The sequence below is a fragment of the Ambystoma mexicanum genome, chromosome 6q (genome assembly GCF_040938575.1).
Source record: "Ambystoma mexicanum isolate Mex_15411 chromosome 6q, UKY_AmexF1_1, whole genome shotgun sequence".
NCBI lineage: Eukaryota > Metazoa > Chordata > Amphibia > Caudata > Ambystomatidae > Ambystoma > Ambystoma mexicanum.
The window spans coordinates 496583472-496610137 of record NC_090937.1 but is presented as its reverse complement, the minus strand read 5'-3'; the positions used below and the strand labels follow the sequence as shown (position 1 = coordinate 496610137).

General features: G+C 47.0%; 1 protein-coding gene across 40 annotated transcripts in view; it reads right to left on the bottom strand.

Moving 5' to 3' along the window:
• The window catches only part of ANK2 (ankyrin 2), a 1645279-nt gene that overhangs the window by 338446 nt on the left and 1280167 nt on the right, over window positions 1-26666 (bottom strand). The window lies entirely within an intron of this gene.

The window sequence follows — 26666 nt, the reverse complement described above, 5'->3', positions numbered from 1 at the left end:
AGCACTAATATTAATAGATGCGCCCTGTGGATGCATGCAGTGACTCAGGGCGCCCTGTGAGGGAATAGGTAATGAGTCAGGAAATGCCTGCGCGCAGTAACGGACGAACAGTGCCGCGGCTACTACAATTGAAAGCAGATGGGATGCACACAGTTTGCAGTTGAACATGTTTGGAACAATAGTGCGTAGGTGAAGGGCTAAGAGGCGGCCCCACCCGCTGCTGCAGTGCTGCAGTGATCTTTTTTAACGCAGTCTTCTTGTCTCGCCCAGGGTTTTTAGTTCGAATACTCGCTTGGGCATAATGCCATTAAAGCATTTTTGGACCATACAAAGGGTTGCAAATTCTTTGCTTTATAGGCAGCTAGTGAATGGCTTTCAGTGTTGGTGTCATATGATGTCGTGATGAAGGACAGATATGAGAGGAGTGTCATGAAGGATATAAGGCTATAAGGACAGGCAGAGGCCGCACCAAGAATACGCCCAAGCAGATTTGGCGGCAACTCTTGGCCACGTTTTGCAGTTGTATTTATTACAGAGCGGTGATGATGCAAACAGCATTAACCCCCCCTCTGTGAGACTACACAGATGAGGCCCTTGATGTGGCTACAGCACAACAATCCTCCCCAAAATACCACGAATAAGCATTAGCACATCTGACCCGTACAACAGTCCTGACGTTTCTTGAGGCTACGTCTGGTGGCTCGCATGGGATAGCGGCTGCCCTCCGTGTTCTCTGATGGTTTTGCTCTCTAGGATTAATCTCAAACATTATGGTGGGCCACTGTCATTGTGGACACGTTTCTGAATCACAAGAGGCTTTCTTGTATTCACGAGGCATAGATCAGGACGTCGTCGCTCACCTTGAGCACACCTCAGAGACCCGTTAGCACACCTCTCGTGGTGTGTTGGAACACCACTGCAGCCGAAGAGTCTCCAAAACTCAGTCTTGTGTATTGAAATTGACTGACATGAGAGAAAAAGGTGTCGATTGTACCTTGATTCTGAATGCAAGGGTATCGTTTAGGTCAACTTTAGAAAACACTGTGGCCCCCGGTAAGTCTGCAACAATGTCGTTCATGGTGGATGTGAGATGTCATTCCCTTTAGATAGCCTTGAATGAAAGGTGCATATCCACACATATTCCTACTGTCTTTGATTGCTTCAGCTTTGCAGCAAGCACAGTAGGATACACCCAAGGTGTGGGTCCTGCGACTGTTTCAATTACTCCCGCCTTTTACAATTTCCCCAGTTCCACTTCCGCTGTCTTCCTTAAGTGGAATGGTGTCTATCTGTGGCTTAGAGCTACAGGTGGAATGGTAGGGTCCATGTGCAATCACAACTTGTGTCATTGTGGGCAGCATGTACCACTGAATAGGACATTATATTCCTGTAGGATACTGCTGTTGTCCTCTTTATAAATGCTATAGATGAAATGGACCCCACCTAGCACTTCTGCCATGTCACAGCAGAGGAAGGTGTCCCTCGCTTCTAGCGTCACATACAAATTCACCCTGGCCAGGTCCTAGTGGACAATTGCACTTTCTTGCAGTAGGGGTGTAGAGGCTCCGCATGAGAAGATCTTAAATATGGTGGCATCAGCTGCGGGCAGGGCTCAAGGACTGTGAATTGAGTCGTGGCCATAACATTGATAGATGCTACAGTATCAGTGAGCACCGCTACGTTTGTTGATTGGATTGTTACTTGACAATGAGGTTGACTTCTCATGCCTGTTCCTGTTCTGCCGATTGTGGCAATGAAGCAAATCTATTCAACATTCTCTGTCTTGCTGTACAGATGGAACTGTCGCTTTCCTGCTTAGTCGACTTCCACATTTGTTAAGCATGGCCTGGGTGCAGTGACTTTCGATAACATTTACGCCGAAGACAGTGCTGGACACACTTTTGCATAAAGATTAAGGTTTTGACATTGTCCAAATAATTGTCCAGCTGCCGGACAGCTACCAGTATCCAGAATTGGGCCACAACAGTATTTGCACACATCATGTTGACCAAGTGACCATTATTGCCTGGAACATGGGCCCCCATGTGCCTCTGGGTGGCCTGCGGGAGGTATGACGATCCCACACAGCCGCCACACTTTGCACTCTGAGGGATAATGTGCGTTCTATATGATCTGCTCTTGTGCCCGCTAGTTTTTGTGATATAAACAGCTGGATCTATCATTATTTGATGGCATAGGAGGGTCAAAAAAAAGTTCAGAATCAGAAATGAAAGGATTTCTTCTTCATCTTTCAACATGCGAGGAAGAGCTAGGGACTAAAGGCATGCAAGCAATGCACCCAGGGAATCATGGGCACTTAGAAACATACAGAATCTCCATCTAACAGCAGGTGAAAATATCCGGTGACGGCATGTTGTGGAGTGTTGAAGGATGAATCCACTGGTTTACGAGTTTATTTTTTATGCGCTATGGCAGTAAAGACCAGTAGCATGCATTTCATTGGAACAGAAGCTCCAATGAATGAATTCATTGCTATATTGCCCTTTTCTCTTCTGGTGGCAGCAAACGTGTCCAGGCGTTCACTCCACATGTCCCACCAAGTGATGATGGCGACCCCCTGACGGCGGATTTAGGAATTGAGGCACATTGGAATGGAAATTGAGACCAGCATGAAGGGACCAGGAAGAGTGAAGTCAATGTGCCCCATGGAGCGGGCATGCCCACTTCATCCTCGAGCATGTTATAATGTTTAAGAAAGCATGAAATCCCAGTGAACACTTCCCTCCTACAATGAATTCACTACACTTAGGGCCGCATGAGCATCCTCAATAATGGGGGGGTGGGGCGCAACCCTTAGGTCAGTGTCGGTGACTTCTGGGCCGACAAATTCAGGCCCCACAAATAACTGGGTGCCGGTCCTGCGGACTGGCATTGTTGTGTGGGCAGAGGTACACCGCTTTCCATTGTCTTGTACACCAGGCAAATGCCACATTTCACTTTGTAAATGTGGTGCTGGAATTGCCTTATGGAGGCACAGGGCCTCCTAGTCTTTGTCCTACCACTTCTCTGTGTCTGTGTTTTCTCTATGTTCTCTGCCACTGAAGTGCAGCTTGGACCTCTGGCAGTGCAGCTCTTCGTTTTTATCTTTTGGTGAACAACACCCATGCGATACCCTTATGGCACCCATGGGTGGGGGTACACCCTTATATGCCTTATGCTTATTTTTGGTCACCTGTGTGTTGCCCACAGAGAAGGGTATGGGCTGGTGGCAGCTCCATGCAGTAGTGTGTATGGGCGTGAGTGCAACTGCTGTTTTGCTCCGCAGCTCTGGCTGTTGCCTTATTTCATTCATATTCCGAATTTTGAAACTTTGATATTGGCTGCGACATTTCTTTGTTCGCCAAGCAGTAAGGACTGCATTATAGACTCAGACTTAACTAACTTCGATTTTACATTATATGAGCATTGTTTTATGTTATAGTGCAGGCACTTATGAGCTTGGTGATTCTGCTTGTGCCTGCCTGTCATTGCCGCATCGCACGCTGTGCAGATCTGTTCTTCTGACAGAGCTGCTGGCAAGCATTAGAGGACTGTAGTTCCAGGAAACTACATTTCCCGGCAACACCGGTCCTCTTTACCACGTCAGCAATGCATTAATGCCAGCGCGTTTGAAGAGGCCGGTTATCGGCGATTAGTACTTAAATCTCCTTGCTCCACTGTTGCTGTAGTGTGTGTGGGTGCAAGTGCTGTTTTGCTCCTCAGCTCTGGCTATTGCCTTATTTAATTTGTACTCCGAATTGTGAAACTTTGATCTTGTCTGCTACATTTCTTTGTTCTCCAAGCAGTAAGGACTGCATTATAGACTGAGACTTAGCAAACTTCAGTTTTACTTCATATGAGCATTGTTTGATGTTTCAGTGAGGGCACTTAAGAGCTCTGTGATTCCGTTTTTGCCTGCCTGTGATTGCCGCTTTGAGCGCTGTGCAGATCTGTTCTCCTGACAGAGCTGCTGGTGAGCATTAGAGAACTGTAGTTCCTGGAAAATATGTTTACCGCCAACACCGGTCCTCTTTATGACATCAGCAGCGCGTTAGGACCACCACATTTGAAGTGGGCGGTTATCGCCAGTTTGCGCAAAGTGTGCGCAGGAGGGCCCTATCCGTTACCTTCCTGCTACTGGCACGGTACGTTGTCTGTACTTTTATTTGTCCCACCAACCACTATCATGCCCACTATCTGAGAACTTATACAAGGTTTCTGGGCAAGATCCCCACCCTCAGGGGGGCGCTAGAGCCGGCATCCAAGATGGTGGTTTTGCCGTGAGATCTCGGCAGGATCCAGGAGAGGTGAGGCTGATTCTAAGCCCACCGGGGCCCGACTGAACACAAAATTGAGTGATAATACGCATTTCGGCCAAACCGACGACAGCCCCGAATCCTGAGAAAATTGGTGCAGCAGAAAAGCCGTTTCAGTGGGGAGGCGTCACAGCCGTTTGCGGCCTAGGCGAGTGGCTCAGTGTTGAAAAACACGCAACTGCCTGCGCGCCCTAGGGAACGAACACCATCCAGCCCGAACTGTCACTGAGGAACAGCAGAGGCGAGGCAGCCTCGCGGAATGAGACACCCTGTGGCATGCCCAGAGACCACCCCTCCATCAGCAGCAGAGAGACTTGTCAGCCCAAAGCGGAAGGCAGACTGGAGCGCACCGTCGTAAACGGAATGAGCAAAGAGAGACGTTGGTGGCCACATCCCATCCGGGAGTACAGGTGAGAAGGACCGGTGCCCGCAGGTGCGGGAGCTGAAGCGGACACAAACTCTACGCGGCAGCCCAGGATGCTGGCAAGCAGAGGTATCATGGCTCTGTTTGCTCCGGCAATAGGGATAATGTAAAAGGAGCCTGTGAGGTATCAATATCGGTGCCGCCAGCCCCCTCTCTAAGGAAGGATCGAACAGCATGCAGCAGCAACGTACTTCACTGTGGGAGGCCGGCGCCTCAGAGTTATCCCAGTCAGACACTCTCACAACGCTCCTCCACCCAACCTTCCCATCGATGCTGCGTGGGCAGCGGTCAGCCATGGAGACTGCAGCTGATGGCCCAGCTGAACAGTTTGCGAGGCTCTATATCTCAGGCTGCGCTGCCAAAGCACAGGCACTCCACCAGCCTTTGCACAATCACGGGTGTTTAGTTTGGAGACCAAGAAGGAGCCCCAAAGTGGTACACTATAATCCAATAAATGCAGGATGGCTGCAAATGCCCATACCACTCTGGGCTCTAATCTGAGCTTCCACCAGCTGCTGCAATCCTAACGTTAATAGGAGGAGGTGACACTACTGCCACCGCACAGCGCCTGGAGGTGGAGGACAATGAACAGGCGCACTGAATGGGAGGTGTTTAGCCTGGAAGGCCCCGTCACCGTCAGACTCCCAAGTGTGCTCCCAGCCAACACAACTAGCATATCGAGGTAGAGCCCGAATATGGCATAGCGACATTAACAATCCAAAATCTTAGGGGGCGCAAGGTGGCTCCTCAGCGGGCGCTACACTGGGAATGAAGCCTTCAAACCCACAACAGGACCGAACATCTCTACAGCATCAGAGCTGCACCAGTGAGGGAGCCAGGAGAGCCCTAGGACTTACATGTTACGGGCTGACCCAACCCCTGCATCTGTTCAAAGTGGGTGATAGGGCAATACAGTACATAGGCTGAGGGTCAGATCCAAAACTATCCCGGCCCAAAGCTATATGGCGAAAGGAAATAAGCGTCAGTCCCGCTTGCCATTTACCCAAAAGGAGGGGCTAAGTAAAGGGGATGATAAACTTTCGGTGCCACAAGTTGCTGCCATAATGGTATCCACTGCATCGCAGGCGGCAGAGATGGCAGGCACTAGCGCGGGCGGCTCCCCGTCGGAACCGAGCATGGTGTTAGCAGAAATGAAGTCAGGCTTTGCCGCCATCAATACAAAACTTGACAGAATGACATACATAAGGTTGATAGAATACAAGAACATATAGACAAGGAAAGTAGCAGGATCTCTGAGGTTGAGACCCAGGTCAGAATGCTCGAGGACACCAGCAATTAATCCACACAGGCAATTAGTGAACTGAGGCACGAGGTCAAAGCCATAAAGGACAAGAATGAAGATCTTGAGATGCGGTCAAGAAGAAATAATATCAGGGTGGTGGGGATCCCGGAATCCATAACACAGCAAAATATGGAGACCTTCATGGAAAAGTTCATCATGGAAGTGTTGCAAGGTCCTCTCCTGTCCTCCCAGTTCCTGGTGGAAAGGGCACACCGGGTATCACAAATCACTCCGAGACCGGGTCAAAACCCTTGCCCAATCATTGCGCGCATCCTGAATTACAGGATCCGGACACTTACTGCGCAAGGCAAGGGAACTTGGAGATCTCACCTATGAGAATGCTAGAGTCTCTTTCTACGCAGACTTCATTCCAGCGGTACAGAAAGCACACCTGTCCTTCCTTGCAGCGAAAAGAGCGCTCTGGGATCGAGAGATTCCATACTCAATGCAATACCCCTCCAAATTGAGGGTCCAACTTAATGGTCAGACACTGTACTGACCCTGGAGCAGTGCACGACTTTCTAGAGTCCCTACCAAAATGATTAGCTGAGAACCTCATCCTGTACCCTACGAAGGGGCTCTTGACCCTATGCTTGTGAATTGGCAATGGCCGAACATACATTGTCAGCAGGCCGTTTCCCTGTGGGTCTTGATAACTCTGCGCACACTATGTAATGAATAAGTCCAGTTGCACCTATATGAATTGTTGATCGCGCCAGGTCCTCCCCTTGAGGTCCTAAACGGTAACAGTCACTTGAGTGGCGGTGTCCAGCACCACCGGGCCGTTGCCCATGGTAAAGTGGTTGTTTGGGTTTTTGGGAGGGTGGCTTCTGTCACTGCAGGCTGCGGGTGGGTAGTGTGGGTGGGGGGTTTATGGGGGAAGACCTTCCAAAGTTGATGATTGGGGGAGCGGGGAAGCTCAATGGGATGTTTGCTTAGGTTAATTCAAAATTGTTTGCATCTCATGGAAGAAACCAGATTTTATGCTAGTTGACAGAGCAGAGAAAGGTCACGCATGTATTCAGCCCTCACCCCAGCTATGGCACATAAGGTTATTAGCTGGAACGTACGGGGGTCAACAATCCGCACAAAGCACGCAAAGTGGTACAATACTGTGAGAGACATGGGGCAAAAATGGTCATATTGCAGGAAACCCACCTCACGGGAGGAGGGAACAAAGGCATGGCCAGAAGCAGGGGAAACTTCAAATATTACACATTATTCTCGGCGTATTCAGCAGGGGTCATGACACTGGTGCACAAATCTCTGGGATTTGGCACAAGTGACACGGTCATTGAGCCACAGTGGAGATACGTTATTGTTTCTGGATGCTGGGGTACCACAATGATTACACTTGTTAACATCTACGGGCCCAATGTGAATGTGGACTGCCCAGGGTTTTTTCAAATGCTGGTAAGAATATGTCAGAAATATTTACACACCAACATCGTATTGGCAGGGGACCTCAATATGGTGCTGGACTCGGGCAGGGAATAAACACCATGGGGTTCGGTGGGGGGAAGCTCCAAAGCAGCGGAGGCGATCCTTTCCGGCATGGGTGTACTGGAACTGGGAGATGTGTGGAGACTCCTGAGGCCGGAAGGGGTGGGATACTTGCAACATTCGTCAGTCCACGGTACCTCGACCCGGGTAGATTACATCCTCGCTTCCCCATATCTAGTGCACAGAATAGACGACTGCATGCTGCTTTCCAGAACCCTCTCTGACCACTCCCCGGTGCTGTGGTCATTGCGTATGGACCTGACACCGCCTCGCCCGCACTGGTGGTTCAAGCCCGTGGCTTTAGGAGACTTGATACTTAAAAGCGAACTTCATAGTCTGATAAAGAACTACTTTAGCGAGGATGTGGGCACAGTTACTGGGAGGGGCACCTTATGGGAGGCATTTAAAGTGGTTCTTTGCGTGTCTGTCCCTAGAACTAGGGGTGTTAAAACAAAATAGGAGGCAATTAAACAAGACTGAATTTGAAATCAAGAGGTGGGAAAGTGCAGTGGACAGGGAAGACACATTGGGTTCGCTAACTAAATTAAGGGAAGCGCTGGACCAATTCAGCGCCCTTGCAGAGAGAGAGAGGTCAAATACCTTGCCCAGCCAGTAATGGCCCACAGATATGGGGAAGAGGACAGACCAGGCAGACACATGGCCGCAGTGGTGAGGCACGAGAGAGGTTACAAAGAAATATCGGCAGTCACAACCACTAAAGGGGAGGTGGTGGTGAATCCATGTGAGATAGCTGACACTTTTCGCCATTTCTATGAGTCATTGTACACCTCACGAGGTATGCTGCCAAAAGCATACCTAGAGGACTACATTAGAGGCTGCCGTCTAAAACTTAGTGCAGAGGCGGCAGACATTCTGGCGAACAGCCCATCACGGTTGATGAAATTCTGACCGTGATTCGGGCTCTGCCTTCTTCAAAGGCTCTAGGCACAGACGGGATGTCCACAGACTTGTAAAAGGAATGGGGACCTGACATTGCTCAGCGTATGTTGACTGTATGGGAAGAGGGGGTGATGATGGGGCACCTCCCCCCTACGATGTGCGAAGCAGTGATAACACTGATCCTTAAGCCGGGCAAGGATCCCCTTGAATGCTCCTCATATCGCCGAATATCGCTACTAAACCTTGACACGAAGATATTTGCCAAGGTTTTGGCAGATTGGCTGCTGCCTCATGTCTCCCAAATCATCCATATTTTTCAATCTGGGTTCATCCCAGGGAGGTCGCCATCCCTAAACCTTCTAAGATTATTTGCTATACTAGCCCAGATAGACCCTAATGTACAAGCAGTGGCTGCACTGCTGGATATGGAAAAGGCATTTGATTTATGGAATAGAGCTATGTCTTTGAAGTACTGCGTCAGTTCGTTGCCCCGAAATACTTCCTCTTAGCGGTACAACTCCTATATGCAGGCTCATGCGCCCAGATAGGTATAGGCGGCACGCGCTCCCATACCTTCAGGTTAGGTCAAGGTACGAAGCAGGGCTTCCCCCTCTCGCCCCTGTTATTCACAATGTCAATTGAGATACTGGCTGCCCGCCTGAGCAGGTTCCAAAGGCACAGGGGCCTAGCGATGGGTGGGTCAAAGGAACTGATATCCTTGTATGCCGATGACGCGATTGTGTATATCAAAGACCCAGCAGATAACGTAGCTATGCTAACGCAGGAAGTTGAAAAGTTAGGTGGAGCGTCGGGCCTACAAATCAACAAGACCAAATCTTTCCTGTTTCCCCTTAATGAGAATACGGACAGACCTCCACACACCCAAGGGTATGGCTGGGAGCAGCGGGTTGTTACAAATCTGGGGGTGTAAGTTAGCAGGGACACCAGAACACTACTAGAAGATAACCACAACAAATACCTGCAAGTGCTAAAGTCCAGTGTTGAAAGATGGTGTGGGTTGCCCCTTTCCCTCATGGGTAGAATTGCAATTGCCAAAATGATAGTCGTACCTAAGCTTCTCTAGATTTTTCAGAACGTCCCGGTCTGGCAAGGGGGAAGCTTCTTTGGTGAGGTGTGGTCCCTGTTGATCAAGCTTGCTTGGCACTCTAAGAGCCCACATATTAGTTGGGAGACGCTAATTCAGCCTTGGGAGGGTGGGGAAATTGGGGCACGGGATGTCGAATTGTACTTCCTAGCGGTGCAGTTATACTATGCAAAGTACTGGATGCTGGGCGCCCAGACAACCCCTCACGTATGCATTGAACGAGGTTCAGTGCACTCGTACTCCTTGCAGGGTCTGTTAATAGCTGCCGCCTCATGGGAAAGGTGTAGATTTGACCTGGTGTTCCCCAAAATTCCACACACTACTCAGCTGCTGCAAAATATTAGGAACTCCCCCGGGTGCAGGGAGTGGTCTCGGCACAATACAAGATATTCCAGGATGATACACCTAAGGAAACACTGAAATGTAAGAAGAAATGGGAAGAGGACTCAAGGGTAGATATCTCAGACAAACAATGGGCAGTGATATGTGGCACGACACACAAGGGGGCCTTCAATTCGTGGCTTCAACATATCGATCTAAAAACTCTACATCTCTCCGGCATGCATACATCAATACAACGCCACAAAATCTGCCAAATGCCCCAGGTGTAATGCAAATCCAGCAGATATAATGCACATGCTATGGGTCTGCATAAAGGTACGCCAATTCTGGGAGGGAGTGGCAGAAATCATGTCCGAAATGATAGGCTAAACCGTACCAAGTGATCTCTTATGCTGCAAGTTTGGGTGGCTACTTGGGCTGGCTAAACAATATCACAAGCGAATCTCCATCTGCATGATAGTAGCAAGAAGGTGTGTGTTAATGAAATGGACAAGCGCATCCCCCGTAGGGGTACACACATGGCTGAAAGATATAACATGGTTAAGTGACATGGATGTAGACTATGCAAACCTATGCGGGTCGCAAACCGGCCTAAGAACATCTGGTGCCCCTTTACTGCGTACTTATGAACTTGGGAGGGATCCCCGGACTGACCCTGTTGCTAGGACGTGGAGGGGTGTGCTATGCATCTGCTGCCCCTCCTCGGGCATGAGAGGCAGGGGCCCCAGTGAATGTCAAGCTATTCAGAATGTACTGCAATTCTTCAAATGCAATGTGCACCCATGTTAGCTAAGGGCCCGCTTATCGATCCCGGTGCTGGGCGTGATAAAGATATAAAATGGCTTTGTTCTTTGGCAACCAAAATGTAATGTATGTTGAATAGGTTTGGTCAATGTAATTGAGATGCGAACCAACCAATAAAGAAATTAAAATAAAAACAAGATCCCCACCCTCCTCCACGCATAACTCAGGCTCATTTAACGCCAAACAAGGCAGTATTTTGCAACTTTATCTTAGCCTTTATCTTAGCCCTTCACAACATGACACCAGCTCCGTCCCTATTTTGCATCCTAACACACTTCAAGTAGATTCACTGCCCATTACGGGTGTTTTGAATCTTTTTCCCACTCACAAGGGCCGGATCTACCCCATTCTGTGGAGTGCCCCTGTGATTATCACTCCCACTAATCCTCCTATGACACCTTGTGGCCGGGACAAAGAGGATGCCGCTCTCACAAGCCAGAAGATCGAACACACCATGTCAGAGGATCTCTGTAAGCAAATTACTGCTCCAGTAACCCCTGGTCGAGGGTCCCTTAATTATCCCTAAAGTTTTAAGAATGCCATTGTTCATACTGGCTCTCTTGTGGCCCACCCATTGACTGTGCAAACAAAGCTCAATGACACCCCTTACCCACCCCCTTGGTGGAGGATTCAAAGTATCAAAAAGGCCATCTCTCGCCTGGCAATGTTCACGTTTCAAACAGTATGATGGCTCTCTCTCTTTTGAACACGCGCTCTGTGCCAAAACATGGAGTAGAGGTTGCCGAATATTTCGCTGAATTCTCCCCCGATGTTATGGCACTCACGGAGAAGTGGCTGAATTCCTCCATTCCCATTGATACTACCATAGCCCTTCCGTCTGATTACTTGCTCTTTCGGTCTGACTGTGCCATCCAAAAGGGAGGAGGCGTGGCACTCATGTTCCAAAAACATCTTGACTGCTACGTTTTTACTCACGCGAGCCCATATGATTGTTAAACACTCCCTGTGAAGATTAAAGTCCTTGAGTGTCCTGGCTATACACAGACCCCCTAGGGATATGCCCCAGTTTGAGGAACAGTTGCTCACCTCCTCAACCTCATTACTAAAGCCAAGACTCCGTTGATCATCCTTGGAGACTTGAACCTTTGGGCCGAAGATCTTTCTGACAAACATGCTGTCTCCCTTCTTAAGGCCCTTGACAACATTGGCTACTCACAATTGGTCAATAGTTCCACACATCGTGGGGTGGGGGAACACATTGGACTGGGCTATTGCACACCTTTTGCCCCTCTCGGATGTAACAGTCTACCCCATTAATTGGTCTGACCATCACTTAGTTAATGTTCAGGCACTATTACCAGCGCCTCCCGCCAGACTGAACTTGTTGCCTAGATCCGAAAAGAAATCCAGAAATCTCAAAAATGTTACGCCAGCCAAATTTTCTTCAATGCTGGTGTCCCGTTTACAGCCCCTCGATACATTAATTCCTCTAACCTGGTGACACATCTTGTGGATTGAATTCATTCCACCATCGAATCTTTGGCTCCTTTGAAAACTACAAAGATTAAACCTGAGACACACAAGAATACAAGGTATAATGATGGCATCATTTTGCATAGATGCCAAAAAAGATTGCTTGAGAGAGAGTGGCGAAAGAATCCCAGCCCACACTCTCTCTCAGTACAAACAGGCCGTGAAAGAATCTAAAACAGCCATCACAAAAGCTAAGTCAACCTACCTTAACTCCGGAATCTTGAATGCCCACTCAAGTTCCAGCGAATTATTTAAAATTCTGTCTGAATTTAAGGATTCATCAACCTCAAACCAGTCTCTTTCCAAATACTCAGCATGGTGTCAGACCATTCACAACAAATTTGCTTCCAAAATTCGTGGCGACAGGCAGACCATCAGGGACCTGCAAGAGCGTTCCGCTGGACAGAGAGTGCCTTCCACCTTAGGTCAGGAGAATCTCCCCCCACAGATTAAAAAAGAACTGCTTTAAGTTCACTGACTGCTGTGAGCCGTAAATTCACAAAATCATCCTTGGCATGAGACCTACATCATGTTTGAGAGATAGCTGTCTGGCAGATATCCTCAAAGGTTCAGTCGAGCTCCTCGTCCCACGGATAATTACATTTATCAATTTGTCCTTTAGTGAAGGCATGGTTCCATCTTCTCTTAAGCAGGCTTGGATCTCGCCACTACTTAAGAAAAGCACCTTAGATCCAGCAATGGCCGATAACTGTCGGACCATTATGAACGTGCCTTTCCTTCTCAGTATTCTGGACAATGTAGCCTATCTACAGCTTCAGGGCCACATCGAGAAAAAAAACATGGTATCCTGGGGGCTCACCAGCCAGGTTTTCGAGCTGTGCATGGGACAGAAACCGATATGCTGGATCTTAAATCCACCTTGGCCAGCATAGCTGATCACGGTTGGCGGCCTTTGAACTGGTCGAACACTCCTTGTTGGTCCCCAGGTTAAGGGACCAGGCATTTAGCTCAGACCTGAATGCTCAATGGATCTCCTCCTTTCTCGGGCCACATAACGTCAAGTGGCAGTAGCTGAAGCCAGCTCATTACCCATTAATCAAACCTATGGGGTTCCATAGGGATCTTTCACTGCCCCCACGCTGTTTAACATTTATATCAGGCCTCTGCTTAGTCTCCTCGACCACCTGGGTGTACAGTATACCATCTATGCTGACGACACCCAGGTCGTCCTCAAGCTCACTGGAAACTACACTAAGGACACTAATCTTGTGTGTGATGGGGTACAAACCTGGATGGCTGATAACTCCTTACCATTAAACAGAGATAAGACTGAGCTTCTGATTGTAGGTTCAGGCCAGCGTCTGAAGAAACTTGAACCAGCGTACAGGAAAGTCAGTATCGTCGGCAATATCAATATCATTATCGTCTCCAAGAGTGTGAAGACACTCAGTGTCTTACCATGAAATATCATGTCTCACTTATTCACTCCTCATGCGGCTTTATTACAAAGTTGCTGAGTCACATTCGACCTTTCATTTCAGCCAGGAACTGATTGCTGCTAGTCAATGCATTAGTCAACTCAAGGCTCGACTATTGCAACAGTTTGCTGGCTGGGACCTCGCAATCAAATGTACACTCACTACAGGTCTTGCAAAACTGCGCGGTTCACGCTATTCTTGCTTTGTCCAGGCGGAATCACATCTCAGATGCCCAACAGGAACTTCACAGGCTTCCTATAGGGCATCGTATCACTCATAAAATCCTGACCATGTCTTATAAATGTTGAAATAACACAAGTCTGAAATACCTTAAAGAACGGATAAAGGTAAACAAACCAGGACGCCAACTGCGCTGTCACAATGCCTCTAGACTGTTTCAACCAAGATACAAGCTTGTTAGGTTTGGTGGTACATCCTTTGACGTCCAAGGCCCTCTGGCTTGGAATGCCCTCCCAGGATCGATAAGATCAGCAGACACAATTGTTGTCTTTAAAAAACTGGTGAAGCATCACCTCTTCAATCTTAAACCAAACTGACCCGTCAGCTTTTGTTCTGCTCCCTCCCCCTGATTCTGACTATAGTATGTTACACCTTGTCTTTTGTTTTTGTGTTATGTGGCGCTTGATAACAATTTAATAATCATAATACGAACTATAATAATAATAACGCTGACTTGGCAGTGGCTCTCAGTGCCCCCCATTTTGGGATACCAAGGACCTGCCGTAGGAACCAATGGATTCCTACACAAAGGTAAGATGGCCACTGTGGCCTCTTGTTTCCAACTGCCTTTTACCTTGTTTCCCAAAGTCCTGAGAAGCCCTGACTCTGTCCCTTCCTCCTGACTGGCTGTTTGGTGGAATTACCAGATATGGCTCTAGGGCTGCCTCCTGTCAGACTGACTGGAGCCTTCCCAGAGGCTGTTTGTTGTGGGTACAACCTAGGGATCCGACCTGTATGAATGGAGTCTGAAATGAACTCACATTCTGTGTTGTGGGTGTCTGGTTTTTGTGTGCGTGACAAAATGAATGAGACAGCCTTAACTAAAACTGACATGAATGCAATGTAGTGTGCTGAAAGGCAGGGTACTTACCCCAATCCACATTCTTTGTTATGGGTGTCTGGGTGGAGTGAATGGTGTGAATGCCTGTGAGACCGATTGGCTGCCTGCCTGCCTGCAAGAATTCCCTGAATGAATGGGGAACAGACATCCGGAGCTGCAAAAGTTCCAAACTGCCTAATAACATTTCAAGGGATATCCTTGCCATCATCACTGACCCCTTTTTGCTGCTTGAGAGAACCCAGAGTCTCTGAGTGCAGAGGAAGGTCCGTTGGTGGGTTCCTGCCACCAGAAGCTAACAAAGAAGTCCCGAGGGCCCAGACTTGTTTGAATCAAGGTCACCAGAAGCCATCCAGAGGTCCGTGCTGCGGCTGCAGCACTGAAGAACCGAAATTCAGAAAACCGCAATATTCTGAAACCTAACACCAAAAGAGACTTATGCGTCCGACGCCACCAGAAGTCATCGAAGGGTCCCAGGGGTCTTAATCTCATCTGCAAAGCGTTTAAGGAGCCCACAGCAATTTTAATCTTCACAGGACTTCTACAGTCTGAGAAATTGTCGACCAATGGAGAGCACCATGAAGAGTAAAACTGCTGCAGTTCAGAAAGACTTTGGTTCCATATTTCTTCTTGGACTCAGTATTCCAGTGGCTCCTTCTTCCAAAGGAGGTCCATCCTCGGAGGGAATCATCGAGTGAATCCAAGAAACCCGAGTTCGGGCTGTCCAGGAGGTCAGCATTGTCATTAGACTTTTTAGAAGTGGGGGGTGATGGCATGCTTTAATGCTTAAAGCAAAGTACATGACTGGAGAGAGGTACAAACAGGGTTGCTGATTGTGGTAGAGAGGACTATGTTTAATGAACTTCAAGTGCATATTTAAGGAGCTACGTTTTTTTTGAACGAAGCTAAGATCTTTCAAAGGTCTGCACTTGGTAGGAAGTCAAGAAAAGCATGTTTAGTACAGAGATTCTAAGAAAAAGGTTGGGTCATTGGAAGAGATGGTTGGTCTTATGTTTGCTCTTACGGTATCTATTGTATTACTGAAGAAGATCATCAGTTTTTCCCACGAGCAGACAGTAAAGTAAGAAGGTGCTGAGTGAGCCTTGGGTTCCCCAGTATCTTGCTATAGAAGAGCATTTAAGCCTTTCTGACAGAGGGCTGCAAGAGTCTTTTCTGTGCCGTATTGCAGGCAACATAAGAAACGTGCTGGTGGATAGTGCATGCATTGAGATCAGTAGGCAATTGAGTTTTTGACCAACTTCATTCCAGAGTACAACCCCTTCAAATTCACAGTCGAAGGATGTCAGTAAAACAGTCACTTTGTTTTGTCTGTGTGGAATTGCAGTGGAGTGATTTGCACGGATACAGCCTATCGAGGGAGATGGTGAATTTCATTTCTAGGTGAATAAGGATATGGAACGGGGTCCCTCCACTGATGAGAGTATATTTCTGAAGGCCTCCGGGTGAATGTTCTTCAGGTTCTTTGAAAAGGATGGGTGGTCTCTGTGAGTGAGGAGGCTTAGATTTGAAGCCAAGATCATCTATTAAAGTGAAAATAAGGTCAGAATGATCTGACCAGGGGAGAAGCTGCTAGCTATTGATAAGGATTCCCAAGGTTAGAGAGACAATGAGATCAAGACTATGACCCCCTGAGTGTTATGGTTTCTCTGTTACTTGTGCGTAGCCCAGACTATCCTGGTCCTGAACAATACCCTGACTCTGGGATGTGTATACATCATATGCCAAAATGTTAAAGTCTTGATTGGGGCTGATGAAGATTATCTGAATTATGAGAAAGGGAAGGGAGTATGACATTTGTAGCGGGAGTATGACAATTCTTGGGAGGATTATAAAGAATGGCTCAACCTAAAGAGCTGGACATGCTAGAGATACATTTTATGAGAAGGTATCCAAGGGAGTTGAATACAGGGTCTTGAGGGTCATGCAGCCAACACATTTACCTTCCTAAAACGTAGGGGTTGGGTAGGTAAATGCAATTTTAAAACATGTGATCGTTTGTAATATCTTACTTTCCATAAATAGTAATTAGTAACTACTCACATGTGTGGTCTGGCACACTTTTCAAAGTTTAGTTCACGGGCCTGGACCCTTGCTCCATGCACCTTGGAACATGATCTTGCATGCACAGCATCCCTTGCCGAAGATCCTGGCTCTGCGTGCGGGTAGAAACGCATTGGATCTCATTGCATGGATATAACGCCTATGTTGTGTTTGACTTGGCTGGATTTGCTCTTATCATCCTGGCTTCTCTTAAAGAGGGAGTTAGTAAAAATCCTTTTCTAATGCTTTGAAGCCATGTATAACCTCCTACAAAGAATCCATTTACTCAAAGGACTCAGAGCACCGCTATCTCCCGATGGGTTCTCAGAACTGGGATGAATGTTACACTATTTGGCTTCCATGGGAGCACAACATAACATTTTTGTGAGGGCCCTGGCCATATTAACATGAACTTTAAAGTGTGATACTCTTTTTTTCACAGGAAGATCTTGTGGCTTCACTCATAATCCTCTATTCTCCCCTGACCTTATGCCCAACCCTTACTATGCCCTGTTATTCAACCCCAAAAACGTTAAGTCTAATTCTGACAGGAAACCGTTTTTGTGATTAGATGTTATTGATTGTTCAGTTTAGCAGACACCTGTTATGAACTGGAGTCCCACTGGAACAGCAAGGCCTTTTGTAACAGGCAGCTCCTGGGCTCTGTTCAGATGTTGTGATGATAAGAAGCGACAGGTGTTTACGACTAATATGTTGTATTCGCTGGATAGTTTTTTAGCGAGTCTGTTGGAGAAGGCTGTGGCTATGTTCCACTACAACAATAATGTCTGCATGAGTTTTGCGATGTGGTAATTGCCTGTGATAATCGATAAGTGAAGAATTAAAAATTCTACTACTTTAGTTGATAGATACACCATGCTCATATAACATAGAAGACAACTTAGGAATTCCCTTAGGTCAATGTGAATTGTAAGGTTGTGCTCATCAAGCAAAGCAGCCACTTAAAAAGAGGTGTAACTATCTCTGAACTGGATGTGCCAGCACCCTCCTTGTACCTATCGTGGTGAAGTGCCATCTGTACCAATGTACCGTAGGAGGAGTCAGCAGTCTTTCTTCAATGCCTATAATGATGACCATGTGATACATACAGCTGTACTGCAGGGAAAGCAAGGAGAGCTCAGAACGAGCAGGGTGGTGAAGCAGAGATGTTCTTTAGCTGGAACTACTGTTTCAGAGTGAGATGGGAAGCCCTGAACAACCTAGGTGGGCCGACCAAACTATGCTACGAGTGTAAAATACAGACCCCCATCACCAACGTTGAGGCTGAGACAAACCAGTTGCCTAGCGAGAGAAGGCATCACCGCTGCAGCAGGTCCAAAGTGAGGGGAGGAGAGAGATGCTGGATCCACAAACTGAGCCAAGTCACTGGAGTAACACTAGGCAAGGCGAGGGAGACACACGCGAGGGATAGAGGAATACAAAGTGATGGGACCTGCCACGCCAGCGGTTGAGAGGACCAATGACGCTTTAATAAGGGGAAAAGAGAACAACCTCGATGAAAAGGCTGTGAAAGAAAGGCCACTGTGACCATAGCCCATTAATCAAAGATGGAGGTGGAGTAAAGGAGAGGCACTGATGGTGGAATCAAGGAGGAACGTTTAATAGAATATTATGGGAATGGAATGAAAAAGAGATACCGTGCCTTCTGGAACATGGAGGAGAAGTTCATAAGGCCAGTAATAAATCAACCGAAAGTGAGAGAAGAAGCACAGGCTGCTGGAACCTGGAGAGAGTTCCTATAGCTCACTGAGAAAGGGTTCAGAGAAACAATGTGCCCCACCATTAAATATGGCGGATTTAGGAGAAGTCGCCTTCATTACACAGTTGTTTCGTTGTATGTTTACTGGTGCTGGTATTCTAAAGGTTACATCTTTTCTTCCCCTCCTTTTCACACACATATCTAACATGACAATGTGTGTGATTGGTTGGCGGTATAGTAGGAATGTGTGTGGAGAATATGCGCTAGTAGACTGTAAATATCAAGGTGCAACATTTTAAGTAATACAGTTTGTTATACTTGATTTATTATTTCCTATACTAAACTGTTATCTGTCCCCCATATGACGTTCTCCTCAATGGTTACTTATATAAAAATAAAAACGTCTCCACTGATGCATAATTAATGTAACTGTCTATTTGGCAGTGCGATACATAAGTGTTACTTCATATGTAAAATGAACAGCTATTGCCATTGCTTTCACTACCTTAATATCTCATCTTTTGTTTCTTTAACTTTTATTTAAGTTTAGCAGGACAGCTCCATAACATATGCAGTGTACCTGCATCCCGCGACCCACACCTCAGGCATTGCCCGCTACAATCTGGGTGTATTTCTTGGAGTTTGAGGGGCGTATAATGTAACACGTGTAATATTTTACATTGAACCAGCTTTAAACGCATATTCATGGACACTTCTGTGGTAAATGTACACATTGCTGTCCATTGCCTGTCTAATACGGTCAGGTTCAGTTCAGCATTCCCTTTTCCCCATGATCGGTCCAGTCCCCTAGGGATCATATTCCGGAACTCCCTGTATAAGGTGGACAATAGATGGGAACATCCCATCGAGTTGGCAATACATGACAGTTGTTTATTTTCTTTTCTTTGAGGGGTATTCTGGCCATTTGTAGTGCAGCTCGAATTCTGTAGTAGTGTAGTACACCAGTCAGTGTAATCACATGTTTATTTTTGCAACTGTCTAGTGACATAAACTCGCCCTCTGAGAATAAGTCTCCAATAACTTGGTACCCCCGAGGTTCCCATCGCAGTTTAATGGCCAAGTCACACAGAAGGGGACAAAGGGTGTAGTTCCACAATGGGAGCCAGCAGTTATACGGGGTCTCTATCATCAATTTAATAAATACACGCTTCCACGCCTCAGGTGTACACAACACTGGGTCAAATTGGCAGTCATCCTTGTAAGATCTGTCAAATATTAATGTCACCAACTCTGACCAGCCGGCTGCTTTTCGATCCAATTGAACGTGCAGTGGGGCTGCATCTACATTCTAGGAAAGGGGAGCATGCTGGGATTGGGCTGCCAGCCAATGTACTTCCATATTGGGCCCGTTAAGTCTCCCCAGAATGTATGGCGATGCCACATCCAATCACTTTTGTCATACCGCTCCAGTGGGCCACAAAAACGGGGACATGTTTGCGTGAAGATTAGAAAAAAAATGTTCCCCTGCCAAGTAGGAACATTCACAAATGTATACAGCATCTTGAGTACCAATATCATTTTTATTAAGGCCATTCTACCAGCTAAGGACATGGGTATACGGGACCAGGTAGTTATTTTAGCCTCTGCATATTTTTGCAAGGAAGTGTAGTTGTCCACAATGAGGGTTTATTTAACTCTACACACTATCACCAACAAGTATTTTGGCCTGTCCGAGGCCCTCTTCAATTGGGATAGAATTTGGGGATGGGGAGTGCTATCTGTCAGGGGCAATATTTCTGACTTACTGTAATTTACAGCGAATCGGGAGTATGCTCCAATCCGGCTTATGTCCTGCATTATTGGGTCCACATTATGTTGTGCATCACTAACGTATAGTAATACATTGTCTGCGTAGAGTGAAATAAGTTCTGGGGGGCCTATTATTCGAATACCTCTGTTTCGGTGGCCAGAGCAGATAAGGTCAGCCATGGGTTCTATAGCCTAGGCGAACAACAAAGGTGATAGGGGACATCCCTGTCTGGTACCCCTGCCAAGTTCAAATGAGGCGGTGTGGGTAACGTTTGTGCGAACAGCTGCCATAGGTTTTGTATATAGTAATTTAATGTAGGTTATAAAGATGTCCCCCAACCCACATTTCTCCAGGACTAGGAATAGAAAAAGCCATGAAACTATGTCAAATGCCTTTTGAGCATCTATGGCTACAGCCAGAGCATTTTCTTCTGGGGATATGCATGCCATGAAGTTAAATCAACACCTCAGGTTAAAGGGTGTTGCTCTGCCTGGAATAAACCCTGCCTGGTTCTTGATGAATTAGAGCAGGCATTAAGGGAAGCAATTTGTTGGCTTGGGCTTTAGTGTAAAGTTTGGTGTCAACGTTCATTAATGATAGTGGCCTATAAGAGCCACATTCATAATTTGCTTTCCCAAGTTTGAAAAAACGATCACTACGGCTTCACGTAAAGCTAAAGGTAGCTGGCCAGTGTGGACAGATTCTTCCCAAAGTTTCAATACCGAGGGGACCAACAAAGCACTGTATCCCCTGTAGAATTTGGCTGTAAACCCGTCCAGTCCCAGTGCTTTATTTCTGGGTGGGGCTCTAATTACCCGCATGAGTTCTGTATCTGTTTTCGGGGCATTCAGGTGGGCTCTCGCCTCAGGGGACAGAGGGATATCATTTAATAGTTCATCCAGATCATGTTTGTCTGATTGTTCATGTTTATGGTACAACGAGGTGTACAATCTTGTAAACACATTGTTAATGCCCTGCTCTGTAAAGAACATCCGCTGACTCTCGTCTTTTACCCAGACTATGTGATTCTGCCCCCCCTCAATGTTCACCAAGTTGGCCAGAATTTTCCCGGGTCTATCACCTTCTCCATATTTCCTGTCCGAAGCCAGTTTGGTAAAGTACTGTATCTCCCTATCCACCAGTTTCCTAAAGTTTTCAAGTTGCACTTGAATAGTCACTAGAGTTTTTCAAATGGGTGCCGCAACATATTGCTTCTGTAGTGTCTGGAGTGTCTCCTCACATTTCACCAAGTCCCTACATATATTGCGTAGTACTCCCATTTCTCATGGCATCGCCATTCCTCCTTTATATACTTTAAATGCTTGCCAAACGATTGCCTGCAAGACTGTTCCGTTATCATTGGTTAGAAAGTATGTGCAGATGTCCTCCTCAAGATATGATCTAAAGACTAGGTCCTGTAGCACCAGTGACTTGAACCTCCACACCCGTGGTCTATCGGGGCGTTGCCCCAAATCAGAGATATTGGGCCTCATTACGACCCTGGTACTAATGGGTAAAGGCGCAGTAAAAGGCTGCGGCGCCGTTAACCCATTAGCGCCTGATTACCAGGTCCCTTTGCGGGACCCGACCTTAACGGCTGGTCTACACCAGCCGTTAAAGCAGAGACTCGCGAAGGGCCCTTGGTGCTAAGTACGGTACCGCAATTTGCGGTACCGTACTTGGCGCCTTCCCCATTCCCATTGAGCCGTATGGGGCGAAAATGGGAATGGGGAAGGGCCATGGAGGAAGGGGGAATTACCACCCCGCCAACCTTGTAATGGGGTGGTAATTCCCCCTTTCTCCATGGCGGAGTCGGTAAGTTACCGGCATGGACCATGGTGCTATTAGCACCATGGTTTTCCGCCTGGGTCGTAATGAGGCCCATTGTGATCAGGGAATGGTCAGAGTAAGTTTGTGGATATATATTCGTTTCCGTCACTTGTCCCACTAAATGGTCTGATATGAGGAACTTGTCTATTCTTGAAGCCATGTCGTGTACTCTGGAGTAATATGTATATCGCCTCTCCCCTGGATGCAATGTATGCCATATGTCATATAGTTTTAGTCTATAATGTTTTGTGACAATACAATTGGCTGCCTTCGACACTGGATCCAGTACAGTCAAGGGTTAAGTTTCATTTAGTATTCATGTCTCCCCCCAGATCACTGCAGCAGGCATATATGGCAGCACCAGGTCCGCTATCATGGAATAGAGGGCAGGGACATCAATATTAGGCCTGTATGTATTCACCAGGACGACCTCTTTATTAAGTACTTTACTGTGCACTATAACATATTGACCACCCCCCCCGGATCTAGATGTGTATGCAATTGCATAAAGGCAGTTTTCTTATGTATCAAAGTTAATACCCCCTAGATTGTGTTGAGCACAAAGTATGATATCTATTTGGGCCCCACGTTGCAGCAAAAGACGTATTACCACCACCAACCGCATGTGTCTCTTGTAGGAGCAGGACCTATACATTATGATGGTTCACATATGCTGTCATTCTTCTTGCCTTGGTGTAATTCCATAGCCCTCTAACATTCCAGCTGAGTACACTAATAATCTCTAGGGTGACATATATTAGTAGTGTGTACCATGCTGTTGTGTGAATACCATCTCTTTACAATTGGATGTTGCATATCGCTCTGATTCTTTGCATGTATGTAGCTGAACATTTCCTCTCCCATTTTACCCAACGTGTAGCCCCACCCCCCTCCCGCATTACCCTCCCAAACAGAGCCATGTATACCCCCTAACCACTTCTGCACTTCTCCCAACAACTATGCACCTCCCCAACTTATGTTTTCGTACCATAACAAAACGGAAAACCCCCAACCTTGCTCAGGGAGTCGCTGTTTAACTGCTGAGTCAAACAGGGTCTGCCGCCGATGTCTGGACAAGTAATCCATTGCAAGGACAACAGTCCTATTCAATGTTAACCCGCTAGCATTATATTATAATCACGTTACTAGAACAGATAACTTACTTCTTGTAAAAGGTAATTGAGCCAAAGTACTTAAAGAGTTCACGCCCACCACATTCATGAAAACGTCAGTGTACCTCTAGCTTGCTCAGGACGGCGGCAGAGATGTTGCCCCAATGTCTTCCTCCACTGGTCTGGAGGAGACTAATATGTTAGCCTCTATGTCATTTTCTGCTTCCCCTGCCGGGGTAAAGAATACAGCCTTTCCCCAGTATCATATTCGTAGGCGTGCTGGATATAACATGGCATATGGGATTCCTCTTTCCTGAAGCATAGGTTTCACACCCATAAAGGATCTGCGTTCCTGTTGGACAGCCAAGGAGAAATCTGGGAATAAATGAATTGTGGTGTTGTCGTAGCGCACTGGTCCTCCTTCTCTGGCAAGGCCGAGAGTGGTGTTACGGTCTCTATAGTTAAGTCATTTTGCAATGATTGTCCTAGGTGAAGCTCCTGGTTTAGAACGTGCCGGCTGTGTTCTGTGCGCTCTTTCCACCACAAGAATTGGAGAGAAGTTTGGCTTGTCAAACAGGTCAGTCAAGAGGTTCTCAACGCTCTCTTCCATGGGGCCTTTACCAAAGTTTTCCGGCAAACCCATTAAGGGTATATTACTTCTTCGCAAGTGCGATTCCAAGTCGTCACATTTAACAAGGCTCTTTTCAGGTCAGTAGTGACTCTTACCATTTGAGATTTCAGGACAGTGATATCTCCTCTGTTGGCCCAATGCATGTTTCTGCCTCCGTCATTCGACAGCAAATTTTCTCCATTTTGCTATTCAATATGTTTTTATTGGTTGTAATTCCATCCAATTTATCAGTCAAGGATGCAAATCCGGCTTGCACGCCTTCCATCACCTGTTTAAGGCTTAGTATCTCCTCGGGTGACTCACAGGTGGCCATTCCAGTTTGCAAATCGGCAGCCTTGTCTGGGCGAGATGGATTGGTTTGTCTGGCGAAAGCATCCAGCATATTCTGCTTTTTCTGATTGGCTCCCCCTCTGGGCATGATTAGCTATGTCTCTGCTGTACAAGGCCAGGCTTCCGTCTGTGGGTTTCAGCAATATAAAAGAGCGACAATCTCTGCTCCACAGGCGATGGTGTATACTGTTCTTTATACCAAGTGTGAGTACCTTAGCGCAATTGACTGACTAACACTGCTGGATTGACAAGAGAGCAATGTACCAGTTACAGCACCGCCCTCTAACAACCACAGAACCGTCCACTAACCCACCACTGGGTTCTATGGTAGTAGCATGAGCGTGGAATCCATAAGTAAATGGTCACCAGTAGATAATGCAAAAACTAAAATGGGTTTATTTAAGGTATCGCCCACCGAGCCCCAGTGAGGTCTTCATGTGCCTTGAACAGTATTGCCCGACAGTATTCAACGCATCGTTGTTCCCAACTTCGTTGTTGTCGTTATTGTTGTTGTTGGGGGGAGTATCTCTGGGACACAGAACGGGAGATAGCAGGACCAGTATCTTACTCACCCTATCAGCCACGGGATGCCATGCCATCTCTTGTCTCCCATGAGAACCCATTCTTAATATCAGTCAGTGCACACATGCAGTCCATGTTTAAGATTCGGCCTTTCCAGCAGCAAGGTCAGCCTCTGGTGTTGATTGCTCCGTGCCAGTGGTTTCCCACCCGTCCCTCACGCTGCATGCGCCGTTTCCTAGAGTTGTTACTGAACGAAGAAGCGAGCAGTAACTATCCAGTGCCCAGATCCTCACTGCCGTGCCCAGCGGCAGTCAACTAAATGTGCCTTTCCACCACTGCAATCACAAGGCATAGCCACGGCTCCCTCTAGAGTTCTCACCGCACCCAGAATGACTGGTTGCGGGTACCACGGTGTTGGGGGCAAAGCAGGTGTTACTTCCTACGATTCCTGTCTCACGTCTCGAATAGTTCATAGGTGCTGCAGTGATCAGGTTTGCACGGTCTGCACAGGTCACCGACGTTGCAATTATCAAAACTTCAGATTCTCAGGGAGTTTCGGCACGGCACTCAAACAGGTTGTGGCAGAGTGCTTCGGCCGAATATATGTTCAATGTTTCCAGGAAGCGGGTTTAGATGTTAATTCACCGGCGGCTCACACAGAGGCTAAGAGAGATGCAGCCACCTTGTGGCTGCTCAACAGCATCCCACCACCCCCAATATCTCATGTTTTTGATATATTTATAATATAGCACCTTTTAAAATTATATGTTTAAGAAAGCATTCAGGAAGAAGACCTTTTCTCACCATATAAAAAAGTTAACCTCTGTCGTATTTTTTTGTTAGTGTCTTTTATTTTGGCTTGCAGTTGGCGTTGAGACCCCCTGGGCAGGAGAATGTATGAGAGCGATAAAGTATAGAAGCAGGAGTTGAGAAGGCAGGGCAGATTAATAAAGGTGACAGTGATAAAAAATCTCTCTTTTTTACATTGACGAACGTTAAGAGAAAATCACCAGTCTGCACACGCCACATAACCCAGAACTTGCTGCTTATGGTGTCTGCTGAAATCACACACATAAGAATACCTCCTAGGCTACCTGTTCTCATCTTAACTCGTTTGAGGACCATCCATGTCACGAGGAATGATGTGAGGTATGTGTCAATGTTGCTCAGCAAACAAGTGCCACCATATCACCCACCCTTGAATTGCAGAGCAAACACAGAGTATTGGTATGGGTGGATCCATGATGGTTGGAACTGATGGTCAGGAGACTGCTCCTGGCATTACACATCATCTGGGCACTGATAAAATACAAGTTCACCCATTCTACGGCCATGGGTATTCTGAGTACTATGTTGGTGCGATCAGTTGCACCATAGACAATGGGGAACACAGGTTTTTCAAAGAATTCACACACTATGTGTGCCCCTACATGGGGATCATGGGGAACTGAGATGAGTTGAGTGGGAGGTGGTATGTTGAGATAACACTGAGGATCTGTGACTGTGAACCTTAAGATAGCCCTTCTGTGATTCCACCATGCAACTTAAAGAGCCCAGTGCAGGGACATGCAGAGGGGCTACCATCCTCACTTGAAGTGATATGACATGTAAACGGGTGGCAGGTGCAGTCGTGCCATCCTCACAGCATTTCCAGAGCCGCTAGGGAGGGAAGTGGTGCCTGATGTAGACCTCCTTAACTGACAGCTCAAGGAATGGCACTGTCCAATTTCCTCCACCCCACCAAGAGAGGAAGAGGAAGCATGAAATCAGCTGGATCAGGCATGTTGAAAGGGTATCCATGTGGGATGTCCTAGCCTTTTTTAACTTTGCTCGAATTCAGAATTGGAGAAAGTTCCAGTAAGCATTTTTCAGAGTGAATAATGTGGCCTCTTTTGCAAATATACGTTTTTGCTTCCATAAGTCCAAACCCGGATATCTCTCATACGTGAGGTATTTGCCCGGCCACTCCCTGCTGTCATTA